This window comes from Sus scrofa, chromosome 14, assembly GCF_054392235.1.
Source record: "Sus scrofa isolate SSC_HxYL_T2T_F1_AM1 chromosome 14, Sscrofa_HxYL_maternal_Yorkshire_Landrace_v2.0, whole genome shotgun sequence".
In the NCBI taxonomy this organism is placed as follows: domain Eukaryota; kingdom Metazoa; phylum Chordata; class Mammalia; order Artiodactyla; family Suidae; genus Sus; species Sus scrofa.
The window spans coordinates 17,420,571-17,439,305 of NC_139396.1; the positions used below are offsets into that span (position 1 = coordinate 17,420,571).

Below are 18,735 nucleotides of genomic sequence, written 5' to 3' on the forward strand. Positions count from 1 at the left end.
AGAAGTCTCAGAGTTGGTGCAGCCCAATTTGGAAGCACGGGGAGGCTCCACATCCATTCCGGAGAAAATGAATTATGCTGCAGGTTCCGAAGAAGATCCTGACATTATCAGGAGCCGCTCTCACTAGGGCCCTCTGGTCAGGACCAGCCAGAGGAAGAAAAAGGAGGAGAGAAGAGATGCTTTTCAGGTATCTTAGGTCTTGAGTTGATGATGGGAGGGAGCTGGGTAAGAAATTTTACAAAGTTATAACACATATTTACGATCCCTCACCTCATCAGCTCCTGTCTGCTTGACAAGGACAATACCCCTTCAGGAAAATAAGAAATAAAATGGAAAGTGGCCTCACGATGAAATTACCTGAAGCAATGGCCTGATATGTTACAGAGTGTTGGGAGCAACATTAAAAAGGCATTTGTAACTGGCCACTTCCATGGCTCCAAGTGGAAGCTGATGCAGGCCTTCTCAGTCCCAGGGCTTTTGTGAGAGTTGGCTCCTCATGACCACTCTTGGAAAGCCAGGCCTGGGACCCTGGGGACCCCACCTGGGAAAAATTCCTTTTAAAGAGTCACAGCCCCTCTTACATGGACATTCTAGCAAGAGTCACGTCTGGGCAGAGGGTCAGAGGCATTCGCACCTGGGAGAGGAGGAAGGAGGAGCCCAGCACCAAAGGGGGCTGGAAGTTGGCGACTGTCCCCACAATAATCTAATTATTACTCTGCTCCTGTCCCCTCCTGAATAACTTTTTTATTGAAGTAGAGTTGATTTCCAATGTTGTGTGTCAGGTGTGCAGAAAAGTGATTCCATTATACCCCTGCATGTGTATATCTAGTCTTTTCCAGATTCGTTTCCATTACAGGTTCGTAAAAGATGCTGATAGGTTGTCTATTTGATATTTAGTAGTGCTGATAATGTCCTCAATCTACCATAACTGGGCGCATCTGAATGACACCCAACGCCCCTCCTTCCTGAAGGCTTTCCTCTCAAGCTGGATGCCTGTCAAGATTCCTGCGCTGTGTGACAGCCCTCTCACTGCTGGCCCTGCAGTCAGCCCCTTCTCCACTTCCTCTAGCTGTCCTCTCACCTCATCACCATCCACCCCGCCTTATTCCCACCTCATTACCGACCTCCCACTTCACCACCACCCTCCCACCTCATCCCCATCCTCCCATCTCACCACCACCCTAACATCTCATCTCCGTCGTCCCCACCGCCCCCTCACTCCCTCAGCACCACCACCTGCTCCCCACTGGTTCTTCTGACGCCCTGGACTCCTCTGCCCCCCCTCAGGCCTCCTCCTTCTCAGCAGTTCAACTGTCACCTACAAAGCCCATTAACAATTCCCTGCTCATAAAAGTACAGTCTGGGAAATAAAGCAAAGTCTACCTTTTCTTTTCCTTTGTGCTTGGCCGGGTTTCAGTTGCTTGCAGGGCGCAGTGCAGAGACACCACGCCTGCACTGCAGACCCCAGTTAGGGAAGCAGCTGCGCCAGCCGTTAAAAACGGCTCCTGAGGAAACTAAGAGCAACACCGCGATTCAAGATGGCAGCGGACTGTGAACTCGGCTGTGCCTGGGATTGGGTGTGAGCCGTGTGCCCCCGCCTCCCACGGACTGCCGAGGCCCCGCCCCCCCAGGAAACGGCCTGCCGAGGCTCCGCCCCCCCAGGAAATGGCCTGCCAAGGCCCCGCTTCCCCAGCTCGGCCTGCAGAAGCCTCGACCCCCAGTCACATAGCCTGCCTAGGCCACGCCCCCCGGCAGAGGGCCTGCCGAGGCCCCGCCCACCTGGCACATGGCCTGTCGAGGCCCCGCCTCCCCGCGCGCGGCCTGCCGAGGCCCCGCCCCCCAGGAAACGGTCTGCTAAGGCCCCGCCTCCCCCGCTCAGCCTGCAGAAGCCTCGCCCCCCAGTCGCATCGCCTACCGAGGCCCCGCCCCCCCGCGCGCGCCCTGCCGAGGCCCCGCCCCCCCGGAACAGGGCCTGCGGCGGCTTCTCCTACCTGGCACGCGGCCTGCGGAGGTCCGGCCCCACCGCGCGCAGGGCCTGCAGAAGCCTTGCCCACTGGGCACTTGGCCTGCTGAGGCCCCGCCTCCCCGCGCGTGGCTTGCCGAGGCCCCGCCCCCCCAGTACTTGGCCTGCCTAGGCCCCGCCTCCCCGCGCGGCCGGCAGAATCCGCTCCCCCAAGTCACATGGCCTGCGGAGGCCCCACACCCCCGGCGGAGGGCCTGCCATACCCTGCCTCCCCTTGCGCGGCTTGCAGAAGCCTTGCCCACCTGGCACGTGGCCTGCCGAGGCCCCCCCCTCTTCCGCGCGCGTACCGCAGAAGCCGCGCCCCCCAGTCACACAGCCGGCCGAGGCCCCGCCCCCCGGGACACGTCCCGCAGAGGCCCCGCCCCCCCGTACAAGGACTGCCAAGGCCCCGCCTCCCTGGCACGGGTCTACCGAGGGTCCCCCTGTCAGCGCGCGGCCTGCCGAAGCCCCGCCTCCCCGCGCGCTGCCTTCCAAGGCCCCGCCCCCCCACGTCACGGCCTGCCGAGGCCCTGCCTCCCCGCATGGCCTACCGAGGGGGTTCCCCCCCCCCCCACCAAACAGGGCCTTTTTTTTTTTTTTTTTGCCTTTTTAGGGCCACACCCACAGCATGTGGAGCTTCTCCAGGCTAGGGGTTGAATTGGAGCTGTAGCTGCCAGCCTACACCACAGCCATGGCAGCATGGGATCTGAGCCACATCTGTGACCTACACCACAGCTCATGGCAATGCTGGATCCTTAACCCACTGATCAAACCTGCAAGCTCATGGTTCCTAGTTGTTTCCATTGCGCCATGACGGGAAGTCCAGAAATTCAAATAATTAAAGTTAAAAATTGGAAAATATTTTAATCATTAAATTGTTAATGTTTTCTCTTTGTTCCTCCTTTGGAACGTGACATCTTTTCTTTTGTCCCAAGATATATGTATCAGATCTTCTGGCTACTGACTGACAACTAGGAGGTATATTTAGTTTTAGTCATTGATGATGGAAAACAACTGTTCACATGAAAGCTCTTCCAAACATGGAGGGAGTCTTTGTGTGATGTTTTTATTTTTAGGCTAACTGTGCATTGATGTGCTTGAGAATTCTGGAATGCCAGTCTTGCTATATTTAGTTTTCAGTATCATATAGTGTTGTTCTGTCGGTTGCTTTTTATTCTTTTTGTCTTTTTAGGGCTGCACCTGCAGCATATGGAAGTTCCCAGGCTAGGGGTAGAATGAAAGCTGCAGCTGCCCCTCCACCACAGCCATAGCCACAGAAATGCGGGGTCCAAGCCTCATCTGCAACCTACACCACAGCTTACAGCAGTACTGGATCCTTAACCCACTGAGCGAGGCCAGGGATGAAACCCACATCCTCATGGTTCCTAGTCAGATTTGTTTCCACTGAGCCATGACAGGACCTCTATTCTTTCTGAATAATCTCTGTTCTCTGAGACATGAGCTGGTCACCAGTGCTGAGCTCCTCCCAGTGATGGTCTTGCTGTTTAACCAGCAGGAATCAACTGTTGAATATTGATGTGAGGGGGAAGAAGGAAACTAGTGGAAGAACACTGGGATGTCATGATTGGACAAAGATCATGCTGGCACAATAGCACAAGATAGAAAAAGAACCGTAATTACCCCAGGTGGGAGAGAAAGTGCTGGGAAACACTGAAGTAGCAATTACAGTATTGATTCTTGGATGCCCTGTGCCATGGGCCTGCTGGCACCCGTGCTTTTTATTGTGCCATTCCAGCTTTCAGAATCCTGGGGGAGACCGTGGAATCAGTTGTTTCCATCTCTGCCAATGGCCATGACAGGGCACAGGCCTTGGCCAAGCCTGGCCCATGGTGGCGCTGCTGGGCACAGCCCTGGCAAAGAGGGTGTTCTGAGCAGGGCAGCTGCAGACGTGCAACAGAAACTGTTGACATCCACAAGCCCAAATTAGCTTCTTTGTAAAACTGGGGTCCCCAAAGACTGAACGAGATGCTCCATGTGGAAGTTCTCTGTGTGCAGCCCAAGCCCTGAGCATGACTCAGGTCCTAAGCATAGTTTGGCTCCCAATCAGGGGATGGTATTGGGTCCTGCCTGGGTCCCAATCAGGGGATGGTATTGGGACCTGCTTCCCTGTCCAGCCTTCCTCAGTTGAGCTGTAGGTAACCACTGAAGTGCTTCAGACAGACTGCACCAGCATCACACCCCACCCCACCCTCAGTGCTCCTGGTGATGGGGGGCCAGCCCCCAGGTGTCTCCCCACCCATGCTCAGACTCTGCTCTCCTCCGTGAGACAGGACACACCTTCTCCTCTGTGGTGGAGTATTACCTCTGTGTCTCTTGGCTCCTGTACTCTGCTTCCTGTAAGGATGAGGATCAGACCCTTTTTGGCTGTATGTCCCCAGTGCACAGTGGGTGATGGGTGAACGAATGAAAATAGCATTTAGGAAATAAATGGGCCCTCCCTAAGTTGTTCCATTCATTGTGTTGTTGCCCAGGGCATGGAGGTCTGGTCAAGCCCTTTAGAGCCCATGGCTCTGGTGAATTTGGTGACCTACCCGTGACTGCAGCTGGTTGTCACCATGGATGAGCAGGGCCTGATCAAAGTATGGAAAGCAGAGAACAGGTGTGAGCAGGCCTCCTTCTGCCTGCCTAGCTCCTTGTCTGCATTGGAGGCCTGTGACATTCCAGAGGGCGCCCTCCTGCTGAGGAGTGACCCCACTCTCAGGAGCCTCTGCTCTTTCCCAGGGTCTGTGGACACTTGCATCAGACCTGCCGTGTTGGGTGGCATCTCAAGCCAGGCCTTCCATGTGGCAGACCAAGTGATCACCCTGTTTTGTTCTGTCCCCCTAGCTTCTTGCCTGCCGCAAGAGGGCAGACTCCTCGTCCCCCTTCAGCTCTAGCATGCTGGCGGCCTGCTCCTTGCCCAGTTTCTGCAGCCTCTTGCTCTCTCACAGTGAGGTCCAGCCTTATGGGCTGCCTGTGCTTCTTTTTTTTTTTTTTTTTTTTTTTTTTTGCTTTTAGGGCCACATATGCAGCATTTGGAAGTTCCCAGGCTATGGGTAGAACAAGAGTTGCATCTCCTGGCCTACACAAAGCCACAGCAACACAGGATCCTAGCCACATCTGTGACCTACACCGCAGTTCACAGCAACGCTGGACTCTTTGTCCCATTAAGCAAGGCCAAGGATGAAAGCTGTGTCCTCATGGACACTAGTCAGGTTCGTTACCATTCAGCCATGGTGGGAACTCCTACCTGCACATTTTGTCTGCACACCCCAGCTTTTCTGTTTCCTGGTCTCCCTCAGAGTCTTTCCTCCTCTTGCAGTTCCTTCTCACTACTGCATGCTCCCCTTTTTCAAGTCTCAGTGAGGGCCCAACGTAACAGCTGTTCCTTTTTTTTCTTTCTTTCTTTTTAGGGCCACACCCACAGCATGTGGAGCTTCTCCAGGCTAGGGGTTGAATTGGAGCTACAGCTGCTGGCCTATGCCACAGCCACAGCAACTTTAGATCCTAGCCGTGTCTGGGACCTACACCACAGCTCATGGCAATGCCAGATCCTTAACCCACTGAGCAAGGCCAGGGGTCGAACCTGCAACCTCAAGGTTCCTAGTCAGATTCGTTTCCGCTGTGCCATGACAGGAACTCCAGTGTGAGGGCCCAACTTAAAGGAAAACTGAAGCATGTTGGACAGGATGCAGGCATTTGCCTGAGGTGATGAAGGCCTGTTGCGAGGACATTTGGTTGAGAGATGATTCTTAATCACTGGGAGGGAGCATTTGACTCCTGAGAATGAGTGAAAGTGAGTGTGTGCTAGCAGATCAAGGAGTAGCGCTCACCTGGGGCAGCATAATCCTCTTAGAGGGAAGAGGTCTTTGAAAGTGTGGGCAAGCTGGCCTCCCAGACATCAGGATGGGCAGGCATCCAAGGACAGTTTCCTATGTGAACAGAACTAACTCTGTAAAGGACCTAAGCTCATAAACAAAAAAAGCAGGAGCTGATGACAGATTTTCTTTCTTTCTTTCTTTCTTTTTTTTTTTTTTTTTTTTTTTGTCTTTTTGCCATTTCTTGGGCCGCTCCTGTGGTATATGCTAGGTTCCCAGGCTAGGGGTCTAATCGGAGCTGTAGCCGTCAGCCTATGCCAGAGCCACAGCAACTCGGGATCTGAGCCGCGTCTGTGACCTACACCACAGCTCACGGCAACACTGGATCGTTAACCCACTGAGCAAGGGCAGGGATCGAACCCGCAACCTCATGGTTCCTAGTCGGATTCATTAACCACTGCGCCACGACGGGAACTCCCCTGATGACAGATTTGTTATAAACAATTCTGTCGTTGTTTAAAGGAGACTTTGGAATAATAAGTGTAAATAAAAAGCAACTGGGGAATACATGGTCTAGATGAAGAGGAAGTGCTGTGGTTCTCCCCTGGGAATGGCAGACCACACGAATCACACTTACTTGTCAGTGAAGGACAGTTAGAAAAATTAGAATATACATCAAGTCAGAGAGCCAAAAAGAGTGAAGTTTCTAAGCCAAGATTCCAAAGTGCTGAACCTGACACTGGGGCTGCTTTTTCCCTGGAGGTGTTCACTCCAAGGCTAAGAGGCAGAGCAGAGCTTTGACAGACAAATAGACAAGGGCTGGGGCCCTGTGAATCATCTTACTTTGGGAGGGTTGTCATGTCTGAAAGGGAACAGTCCCTGTGTTGGCTGCAGCTGCCCAGTTACCAGGAGGGAGTAAATGGAAATCCTTTCTGGAAGAGGATAACATCACCCCAGGCTTCTCTTTTCCACACACACTTAAAGGTAAATAGGCACATGAGATAAGACAATGTGAACTAGAACCTATAGCATCAACAGCAATGTCAGTAGAGCCCCAGGGGCTTCAGATACTGCAGTTAATAGACACAGACAACAGCACACCTCTGGTGGTTCTGATGCTCAGGGAGATACATTTCAAGAGAATTTAAAGCCATGAGAAATGGTACAACAGATTTGGAAAAGAACCAAGTAGAAAGAAATTCTCAAACCAAATAACAAAGGTTAGGCCTCAGTGGATGATTTAGCAGCACAGGGGACAGTTGACTCACAAACAGCCTGGGGAGGGTCAGGGGAGCTCGTGGGCCACCAGGTGTGTTCTGTGTCTAAACTTGGGTGGTGACATGAATATTTACTTTGTGATCACTTACTGAGCTCTTGTGTTTAAGTTCTGTGTGGTTTTCCATGTGCATTCTCTGTATCTCTTAAGGAGTTAAGAATTTAACAATTAAAGAACTGGAAGGTAAAAGTATCAGGAGTGGTTAGTTGAAAGAGAGGCTGAGAGACAGAGACCAGTGCTTCTGAGACTTGAATGGGGTGTGAATCACCTGTGGATCTTGTTTGAGTGAAGGTTCTGATCCACTGGGTCCCTGGGGACATCCGAGATTCTGAGTTTTTTAGAAGCTTCTTCAGAATATTGATGCTATCAGGTTACAGACCACACTTTCAGTGACAAGGCCATCAAGGATCCATGCAAAATTTTAGTATTTATTTATTTGATGTCTTAGGAGCAGGTGAGGCAGGGGGACATAAACATTTGAAGAGATGATGGTAGATGTTTTTCCGAAGTGACCAAAGATGTTAATCCATGGAATCAAGAAGGCCCTGCAAACCCCCAGCAGGGGAAATAAAAATAAATCTGCAGCTAGACCTATCAGAGTGACCTGTGACAATGGAAACCTAAGAAAAATCTACCTAACAGTAGCCAGAGGAAATAAAACTACCTTCAGTGTAATACTAATGAGACTTCTTCAGGCAGAGGGAAAAGGATCACAGATTAAATTTCAGAGAAGCAGGAAGGATTGATGAGCAATGGCCATGATGAAGGAAACATGAGGAAATCTAAATTAATATCCACTGTATAAAATAGCAACAACAATGCCTTGTGGACTGTTAACTATATGCAGAAGTAAACTACGTGACTTTAGCATTTAGGTTTGGAGAAGGTTATGAGGAACTGAAAAGTCCAAGTTCCTTGAATTATCCGAGAAGATTAAATGAACAATTAGCAGTATCCTTTATAAGGCAGGCTACACACAGTAATCTCTCGTCTAACTCCCAGAAGAACAGTATATAGCATATAGCTTCTGAATCCTGAGAGGAAGATGAATGTGTCTTGTGGTGGGGCAGGATCCACCCAGACCCAAAATTTGCCTTGGTTATCAAGCCTGATGATGCCACACATGACCACGGGGTGTGAAAGGTTAATCTGTTCTTTAGAGAGCAGGGTGGGCTTCCAGGAGGCAGCTCTGGGAATGGCTGAGGGAGCAGGGAGGAGTTCCAGGTTCTGGTTTTCCCAGAGGTTTGGGGAGTGGGGCTTGAGGGAGTGTTCTCACTCCTGGGCCAGGATTTCCTGGTTTGAATTCTCTGCAGGTTCCCCTTATCAGCTTGCCCCTGGGGAAGAGAGAGGGATGGGCCTTAAAAGCTATCACTGTCAAATATTGAAAGTGGACTCCAACCCTTTATTATGACTCACTTCTGATGTTTGATGACTGAAAGCCTCATGTTTCATTTCCCTGAACCTGAACTTGTGTTGGTAAGCCACATGGTGCTCTGTGAGGCCTGGCATCTAAGGCTAGCAGATGGGGGCAGGTTCCCTTCAGTGACTTGCTCAAGAGCTCAGGGTTGTGTGTTTTTAAAGTGAAATGAGTTCCCATCATGGCACAGTGGAAAGGAATCTGACTAAGAACCATGGGTTGTGGATTTGATCCCTGGACCCACTCAGTGGGTTAATGACCTGGCATTGCCATGAGTTGTGGTGTAGTTTGCAGACGTGGCTCGGATCCCATGTTGCTGTGGCTATGGTGTCGACTGGCAGCTGTAGGTCTGATTAGACCCCCAGCCTGGAAACCTCCACATGCTGTGGGTGTGGCCCTAAAAAACAACATAGATAAATAAGAAACAGTAAAGTGAAGTGAGTGTCTTAATCCCTGTCAGTCAGGAGTTTAGGGTGCCTGGAATGTGCAGAGACAGATGTTACTGTTGTTTCTGTTTGGGGTGTCTGGGAGGCAAGAGGTCCTGAGGTCTTCATCCCAGAGGGGAAACCTTGGGTGAGTTTTGTTTCTGCACTTGCTGGCCGCATGGCCATACCACTGGCAATGGCCCAGGAGTGTGGACATGCACCTCCAGGGCTAGGAGTTGGCGGAGATGGAAGGCAAAGAGGACAACCTGAAGGTAAGCCATTTGTGTGGAGTGCTGGTTGTGTCCTTTGTGTGGGATCTGGGAAGCGCAGTGCTCTAGAAGTGCCCATGGCATAGGATGCTGGCAGTGCTGTACAGTGTGAGAATTCTCTTTCTCCATGTACTCATAGGGTGGCCTTCTCTAGTGTCATTGCCTGTGGCAAGGGTCTGAGGGTGGCAGGAAGCTACTTCCTTCTGGGAGAATGTGCCCCAGATGGCCAGGCTTGCCTGCATCCTAAAGAGGTCATTTCTGTCATAGCAGAGAGGCTTCTGTGGCTGTGCTGAGCCTGAGCCAGAGCCTCAGAATGTGGCCTTATTTGGAAATGGTACCTTTTCTTTGTACTTAATGATCTCAAGAGGAAATCATCTTGGATTTCGTTTGGGCCCTTAATCTCATGGGTGGTATCTTTGTAAGAAGAGGAGAGGACACAGAGATACACACTAAGAGAAGCCAGGCGCAGACAGAAACAACCCTGGATCTGCTGTTACAAGCCAAGGATAGCCCTAGAGCCATTAGAGGAAGGATGGCCCTGCTGGCTATTGATTTGAGGCTTCTGGCTTCTAGAACTGTGAGAGAATAAACTTTTGCTGACTTTTTTGGTTTGTTTTGCTTTATTTTTAGGGCCACACTGGCAGCATGTGGAAGTTTCCAGGCTAGGGGTCAAATCAGAGCTGTAGCTGCCAGCCTACACCACAACCACAGCAACCCGGGATCCAAGCTGCATCTGCGATCTACACCACAGCTCACGGCAACACCAGATCCTTAACCTGCTGAGGCCAGAGATCGAACCTATGTGCTCATGGTTACTCGTTGGGTTCATTCCTGCTGTGCCACAGTGGGAACTCCTAAATTTTTGCTTTTTTAAGCCACTGATTTTATTACTGCAGCCCTAGGAAACTAATATAAGACTCATCTAAAACAGAACACTTAGGAAGGGTGGAATTGAAAGGATGGGAAAATGAACTATTGCATTTGGGGTGGATAAGCAGTGAGATTCTGGTGTATAGCACAGTGAACTGCATCTAGACACTCACTTGTGATGGAAGCTGACAATGTGAAAAAAAAGAATTTGTGTGTGTGTGTGTATAACCGAGTCACTTTACAGCATAAATCAACAGAACAATGTAAATCAACTATAACAGAAAAATAAAACCTAAAGCAAAATAAATAAATAAATAAATAAATAAATAGAAGGATGGGAAAATGGTGTGCCCTGGGGATGAGAACCAGAAGCAAGCTGACCCAGCTAGTAATGCTAGATGGGAGGGCTGGAAGGTCCTAGTCTTTCCTGGATATTAGGGGTCATCTCCAGATAATAATTAAGTCAACCTCCCAGGAAGATACAGCCATGCTACTTTAGGATGCACCTCAATATACGGCCGAAAAATATATTGAGTAAACGTGTGGAATTTCAGGGGAAGTGGTCAAAGCTTATAGCATCATGAGAAATTTCTGTTACCCAGCTAAAGAGAGATGACCTGGGTGGGCTCTAACTCCATGAGTGCTTTAAGGGCACAGGGTTTATTCCGGCTGGTAGCAGAAGAGGAAGTCGGAGACTCAAAGGTCTGGGGGCCTTGTGTGAACCAGGTGCTGGCCACCATGCTGTGGGTGGGCCTGGGAGCAAGAACTGGCCCTGGCCCCAGCTGGCCAGGCAACCTCAGTTCTGCACCCACAGTGTCCTGAACTGCTAACAACCTGAAAAGGCCTCCAAATGCGTACGCAGCACCTTGACTCCTTGGCTCAGCTTTGTGAGTTTTCCCCTGTACCAGGCATTATTTCAAAGTTGTTCTCTGTGTATGTCAGTGGCTTATTTCAAGTTAAATTATATTTGTGAGCAAGGTCAGTGTCAAGTTTCCTTCTTTCTTTATTCCTTTTTTTTTTTTTTAGGGCTGTACCCTCACATATGGACATTCCCAGGCTAGGGATAGAATCAGAGCTGCAGCTGCCACCCTATGCCTCAACCACAGCAACACCAGATCCGTGCTGCATCTGCAACCTACACCATAGCGCCCAGCAGTGCCAGATCCTTAATCCACTGAGCAGGGCCAGGGTTTGAATCCACATCTTCATGGATACTAGTCGGGTTCATGACCACTGAGCCACAAGGGAACTCCAGGGTTCATTTTTATTTACAAATGGATATCCAGAATTTGTAGGAAAGACCATCCTTTCCTCATCGAATTACATCGTCACCTTCATTTATGAAAATATCAGCTGTCTGTGTCTCATGTATTATATGTTGAATGTGTGGGTCACTTTCCACTTATCTGTATGTCTGGCCTTATGACAGTCGCACAGGGTCTTGTTTCCTGCAGAGTATAGTTCAATTGTGACCTCTAGCAATTTTTTTGAAAATATATCCATTTCCCTAAAATTTTTCAAGACAGCTTGTCAATTTCTACAAAACTGCTTCCTGGGATTTTGGTTACTTTGAATCTATTGATTGATTTCAGGACAACCAATATCTTAAGAAGCAGTGAACATGGCATAAATGTCCGCATTTCTGTAGGTTTTCATCATCTGGTGCTGGATACTTTTTTGTGGGGTAATTTTCTTTGTCTTCTATAGAAATTGGTTTGCTCAGGTTTTTCTGTCTCCTAAGATCATTTTGATATGTTGTATTTTCCTAGGAAACTACCCAGTGTATCTAGGTTTTCAATTTTCTATGCACACAATTCTGTAGAATATTCTCTTGATAATTTTTCTTTAAATTCCCTCTGCTTAAAAAATTTTCCCCCGTGTTATTTCTTTTTGTGTATACGAACTTTCTCCCATTTTTTTGTGATTATACTAATGTCTTGTCTGTTTAATATTGCTATTGATTACTAGTTTTATATCATTGTGACCAGAGGATATTGTTTTTATTACTTCACCATACATAAATTAAAAAAAAAATTATTTCTTTTTATGGCTGCATGCCCAGCATATGTAAGCTCCTGGGCCAAGTGTTGAATATAAGCTGCAGCTGTGGCAATGCCTGATCCTTTAACCCACTGTGCAGGAATCACACCTGCACCTCTGCAGCAACCAGTCACATTCTTTCTTTTTTTTCTCTTTAGGGCCCCACCTATGGCATATGGAAGTTCCCAGGCTAGGGGTTGAATAAGAGCTCTAGCTGCCCGCATGCACCACGGCCACAGTAAGAGCAGATCTGAGCCACATTTGCGACCTATATCACAGCTCATGGCAATGCCAGATCCTTAACCCGCTGAGCAAGGCCAGGGATCGATCCCATGTCCTCATGGATACTAATTGGTTTCATTACTGCTGAGCCACAAGGGGAACTCCCATATTCTCCATCTATTGTGCCACACCTTTATTCAGTTTTTCTAACTGTGTGTGCTTGTGAGGACTGTGCTCTCCATTATTAGGGTGCAGAGGTCCAAAGGTAGTCATTCTTTTTTTTTTTTTTTTTTTTTTGCCTTATTAAGATTGTACTTGCAGCATATGGAAGTTCCTGGGCTATGGGTCAAATCAGAGCTGCAGATTCCAGCCTACACCACAGCCACAGCAATGCCAGATCCAAGCTGCATCTGTAAACTACACCACAGCTTGTGGCAATGCCAGATCCTTAACCCACTGAGCAAGGCCAGGGATCAAACCTGCAATGAATACTAGTTGGGTTCTTAACCCTCTGAGCCACAACAGAAACTCCTAGTCATTCTTAATTATGTTGTTTATGTCATATTTATTTACTTTTTATCTACTTGGCTTGTCTTAGGCTGAGAATTATATTATTCTTTATATATATATATATATATATATATATATATATACATACTGTTTTTTGCTTTTTAGGGCCACACCCATGCCATATGGAGATTCCCAGGCTAGGGGCCTAATCAGAGCTGTAGCTGCTGGCATACACCACAGCCATAGCAATGTGGGATCCAAGCCACGACTGCAACCTACACCACAGCTCATGGCAACACTGGATCCTTCACCTACTGAGCAAGGCCAGAGTTCAAACCTGTGTCCTCATGGATGCTAGTCAGATTCGTTAACCACTGAGCCATGATGGGAACTCCACCATATTATTATTATTATTTTAATAATATATTTAAACACATAATTTATTAATTATCAGTGAATTTCATTCCACTCTTTCTTGTATCTGCTCTGTAAATGTGATTGGGGTGTTTGATTCCTAGGTATGTCTAAGTATTATTACTTCATTGTGAATTACAGCTTTTAGCATGGCAAAGGGTCTTCACTTTTGTTTCATTTCCTACTTGGGGCCTGAATCCTGTATCTCTTCTGCTAATCAGGATCACTACTCCTGTTTTCTAAGGCTTGGCATGTGCCTGGCACCTTTCCTCTCATATTCCACCACCTTTCCGCTTTGCCCTTTTTTTTTCCTTCCATGCCATATGGAAGTTCCCAGGCCAGGGGTCGAATTGGAGCTGCAGCTGACGGCATACGCCACAGCCATAGCAACTCGGGCCCCAAGCCGCATCTGTGAACTACACCACAGGCTTAGTGCACCACTGGATCCTTAACCAAGGCCAGGGATGGAACCCACCTCCTCATGGATACTAGTCAGGTTCTTAACCTGCTGAGCCACAATGGGAACTCCCACCTTTCTGCTTTGATCCATTCTCTTGAATATAGATGTTTGTAGGTATCGTCATAGCTCAACTTTCCCAGGAGTTTATATACCCTTTCAGTACATGATTCAGGTTTTCTTTTACCTCCAGAAAGTTTCATTGTACATGGACTGTAAATGCCAGGCTGTTAATTATTTAACTTCTCCTCTCTAGGAGCTTCATTTATGCGTTTATTTGATCTTCCTCGCTTATCTTCTTGGACACTTTCTCTCTGATTCATTTTAGCTCTTTATTCAGTTTTTGTCCCCTGGCTTGCAGGCCGCCTGTGCCGAGGGGGCACTCTACATGCTGACGGTGCCCCAGCTGCAGCTGCTCTCCAGGGTGAGCATGTTTCCCAACAGCACCGCCAGTCTCCTTTGCTCTCCTGACTGGCCGTGGGTGTTTGTGTCAACCCCACATTCAGACTTGGGCCCAAAGGTCAGTAGTGGGGCTGTGTCCATTGCCCAAGGGACTTGGCTTTGTGCACGCAAGGTGGCAGGTCCTGTGCCCTAGGCTTGTGGGGTGCATCTGGGGGGCAGCTTTTTGTGTAACACCAAGCCCCTTAGCCCATGGGGATGATGACGATGAGTGATGGTGGTGGCTGAGAGCAGTGGTGGCCTTCACAGGCCACCAGCTGACTTAACACAATGCTGGCTTCTCCCCGGAGCCTCTGCTGTTTCCATGCTGCCCTGTTGCCCACAGGTTGGAAGGGGTCAGCTCCCTGGCTAGAGAGGGCAGAGTTCAATATTGAAGGGGTTTGGGGCCTTAGAGACTTCTTGGTGGAAAGGCTCATGAGGTATTTGGTGGCCCGAGAACTGTCTTCAACAAGAGTGAGGAAGGGAGGGTCCAGGCCGGGCATGGAGGAGATGCTGACAGTGCAGGGACCGCATCCATTACCTGGAGGCCTGCACGTAGCTGGCCCATGTGAGGGGCTGCATCTGCCAGCGATTCATGGGCTCAGAGATGTTCGTTCTGAGTGCCAGGGGTTGTATTTGAAAATTAGATTAGGGTGAGAAGCAGGCAGCTGGAGAAGATCTCTAAGATGTACTTGGGCTGGTGGCCAAGGAAGGACAGCAAGAGAGAGCAGTGGCAGAGCAGGACAGACTGGCGGTGCTGGAGCCTGTAGCCAGGGGAGGCCGGTGGTTGAAGAGGGCAGCCAGCAGAGAGAGGCCACAGGATCCATGGGCAGCACCGAGAAGCGGGTGTTTGGAAGCAGCCTGCAAGGAGATAGGAGAGGAATTACCGAGGAAGACATTGGAGGCCAAAGCAAGATGGTGACATGCAGCTGCTCAAAAACAGAAAACCCTTTTATTTGATTCACCCATCACATCGCCCTCCCTGGGACCAGTGTGCCACCATGTTCCCAGCAGGGCCACACTTGGGCTGGATTAACCTCACTTCGTGGTTGGTGTGGTCGGGAAAGGAGGGTCCACAGGTGGCACAGGCCACTCCTGTAAGACCCAAGTAAGGTCATGGTGGTTGGGTCTGTGGGAGCGGTTTTCATAGTGCTCCCAGGTTGGAGAAGTCCCCTCCCTCACCGGTGAGGAGACGTGAGATGGTGTTGACATGTGGCAGTCTCTCCCCAGGTGTTCCACACTCACTCTTTGCTGTGTCCATCAGAGGATGAGCCTTCTGCCTCCACTACTCTCCCCATCTGGCAGATGTCCAGAACCTATTGGGCCCCTGACAAGGCAGCCCGGCTAATGGTAATGCACAGAAATGAAAACGGCATGCAGTTGGTTGTCACCACCTATGAGCTAGGGGCCAAGAAGTCCAGGGATCGAGTGGACTGTGGGTAAGGATCCCCGTATTAGGGCTGTCACCACCATGCCTTATGATGCTTCAAGCACAGATTGCTCATGTTTCCTTTGGGGCACTTTTTCTTTCCTCTCAGTGAATCATAGTGAGCCAACAAAGGTTTTCTTTTTTTTTTTTTTCTTTTTGCTATTTCTTTGGGCCTCTCCCACGGCATATGGAGGTTCCCAGGCTAGGGGTCCAATCGGAGCTGTAGCCACTGGCCTATGCCAGAGCCACAGCAACGTGGGATCCGAGCCACGTCTGCAACCTACACCACAGCTCACAGCAATGATGGATCATTAACCCACTGAGCAAGGGCAGGGACTGAACCCGCAACCTCATGGTTCCTAGTTGGATTCATTAACCACTGTGCCACGACGGGAACTCCAACAAAGGTTTTCTTGTTGGGATTTATGTAACGGCTGAGCAGTTGGGCGTGTGCTGTGTAGTGGACCCTGTGCCTGGCCCTGGGCCTCAGACGTCACCTACGGTCCACTCTCTCCCCTCTCCTGACTGGTCTCCCTGCTGCATTCATCCCTCTCTTTCACAACTAGGTCAGAGTCACTGTTCTCAGCACTGAGTGCACACAAAGGTGAATAAAAGCCACAACTCTCTCTTCCCTAATGAACTCCTCATCCAGTAGGAAAATAAGACCCACATCCATCTCCTTTTGTGTCTCCTCTATTTCCCAAACCCTGCATCCCTCTGGTAGGCTTTCCCTGTGGTCCTTAGCATTTTTTCTTTTGTATTATGTTCATTTGTTTTCCTGTCATCATTTGACCATAAATTTTACTCTGAGCTTCCTGGCAGCCAAGGAAAAAAGGGATACAGGATGTGTAATGTAATCCTTTGTCTGATGTGAGAAAACACATGAATTCTTCAGAAGAGGTAATTTTATTTTCCTGGTGCTAAATTCCATAAGGAAATGATCAAATAAAAAAAAAATTTTTTAACAAGTAACACTATACGTATAAAAGTATCTTCACCAAGTTTTTGGCAGATGTCATAAAAGTCGTAGTTCTCATGTGGCCATTTCTTACATCATCCTGTCTTAGATGGGGAAGGGGAGAAAGCAGGGTAGAAGCCTCATCCTTGGGTCATTTCCACTGTCATGTCATCTTGGGCCTTCCCAGCCCCTGTACGGCATCGCAGTCAGTATCTCAGAGCCGGTGCCTGGGGGACTTAGGGGAACAAATGCATGGGTCAGGACTGAACACAGCTGTGACCACAAAGCCATTTCTTTTTCCACCATCTTAGGTGAGGCATGTCTGTTCTAGACCTGCAGCTGCTACTAAGAAATGACAGTCTGTGTGTCTTTATTTCAAAAAGGACAACAGATCACAAGTTTCCTCCTGCCAGAGACCATGATGCCTCCTCACATCATGAAGGGCCACGGCTCTCAGGTGATCCTACTGGTGTCCGGGTCAGAGCTGGTGCTCTTCACCATCCGGGGCCTGCAGCTGGTAGCCTTTCAGGACCACCAGAGGCCCATCACGTCCATGGGGGTGGTGAGCATGGCGCCCGCCCACCTGCCTGTGTCGAGGCTCTGAGCTTTGGAGCCCACGTCCCTGCCTCACTTGGTTTTTCATTTCAAGGACCAGAGTCAAGTCATCACCTGTTCCTTTGACCTCTCCTTGAGAGTGTATGTGTGGAACAAGGAAAAGAACTTTCTCATCCTCAAGAGCTGCTGTCATTGACTTGGTGGGTCCCACAGATGGGCCAGGTAAATGCTCTGATTTTTAAACTGTTACCTGAAAAAATGGCCTGCTGGCCTCCCAGCAGGACACTTTAAAGGATGTCATTGGAAAGGATGTAAATGGGACTTGGGGTCTTAGCCCAGCCTGCCCCACGCTATCTGGGGACCTGAGGCAAATCACTGCTCAGATTCTCTTTCCTCTGTTTAAAAAGAGAGATCCCATGCTCTGTGTTATCACCTTGACTGTACAAAAACACCACCTGCAGTTAGCATCACCCACATTTATCAAATGAAGCAGAGGCTGTTTTGCCCAAAGTCCCACAGGGATGCACAGTGAAACCCGGGGTGGGCCTCCATGAGCCGTACCACCCAGCTGTTACCTCTCTCCGTAACCCACCCAATCCCAGAGCCATTTACCAAACCCAGGTGGCAGTGGGACTCAGTGGGGATGAGATTGTAAAAGTTAGAATGCAGTTTTGTGTTGAGGTTTAGAATTAGAAATTTGTGATGACTTATGTTTTTTTTCTTATCAGAATAAGTCCTGAAAAGTAAGGACAGGGCTTCCAGATTTTATACTCCACCTGGGTGACCTGTGGTGAGATCACTGACCTCATAGCCATGAGTTGTCACAAGGTATGTATGGGACAAGTTCAACCGCCTGTGACAAACATCTCACAGTATTAAATGAAAAAAATACAATGACTCAAAGTAAATTTTTTGGTCTTTTTGCCATTTCTAGGGCCACACCTGTGGCATATGGAGGTTCCCAGGCTGGGGGTCTAATTGGAGCTGTAGCCGCCGGCCTATGCCAGAGCCATAGCAACGTGGGATCTGAGCCGCATCTGCAACCACTACACCACAGCTCACGGCAACGCCGGATCCTTAACCCATTGAGCAAGGCCAGGGATCAAACCCAAATCCTCATGGTACTTAGTCGGATTCTTTATCCACTGGGCCATGTTGCGAACTCCCTCAAAGTAAAGATTTTATTTTACTTTTTTACTTTTTTTTTTATTTTATTTTCCCACTGTACAGCAAGGCGGTCAGGTTATCCTCAGATGTATACATTGCAATTACAGTTTTTTCCCCCACCCTTTCTTCTGTTGCAACATGAGTATCTAGACATAGTTCTCAATGCTATTCAGCAGGATCTCCTTGTACATCTATTCTAGGTTATGACTGATAAGCCCAAGCTTCCGATCCCTCCCACTCCCTCCCCCTCCCATCAGGCAGCCACAAGTCTCTTCTCCAAGTCCATGATTTTCTATTCTGAGGAGATGTTCGTTTGTGCTGGATATTAGATTCAAGTTATATGTGATATCATATGGTATTTGTCTTTCTCTTTCTGGCTCATTTCACTCAGTATGAGATTCTCTAGTTCCATCCATGTTGCTGCAAATGGCATTACGTTGTTCTTTTTTATGGCTGAGTAGTATTCCA

The 18,735-nt window shown here is 48.9% G+C and overlaps 1 pseudogene; it reads left to right on the plus strand.

Annotated features, from left to right (window-relative positions):
* The first annotated feature begins 3,995 nt into the window (after positions 1–3,995).
* Positions 3,996–17,326, plus strand: LOC146396364 (F-box/WD repeat-containing protein 12-like; annotated as a pseudogene).
* The last annotated feature ends 1,409 nt before the right edge of the window (positions 17,327–18,735 follow it).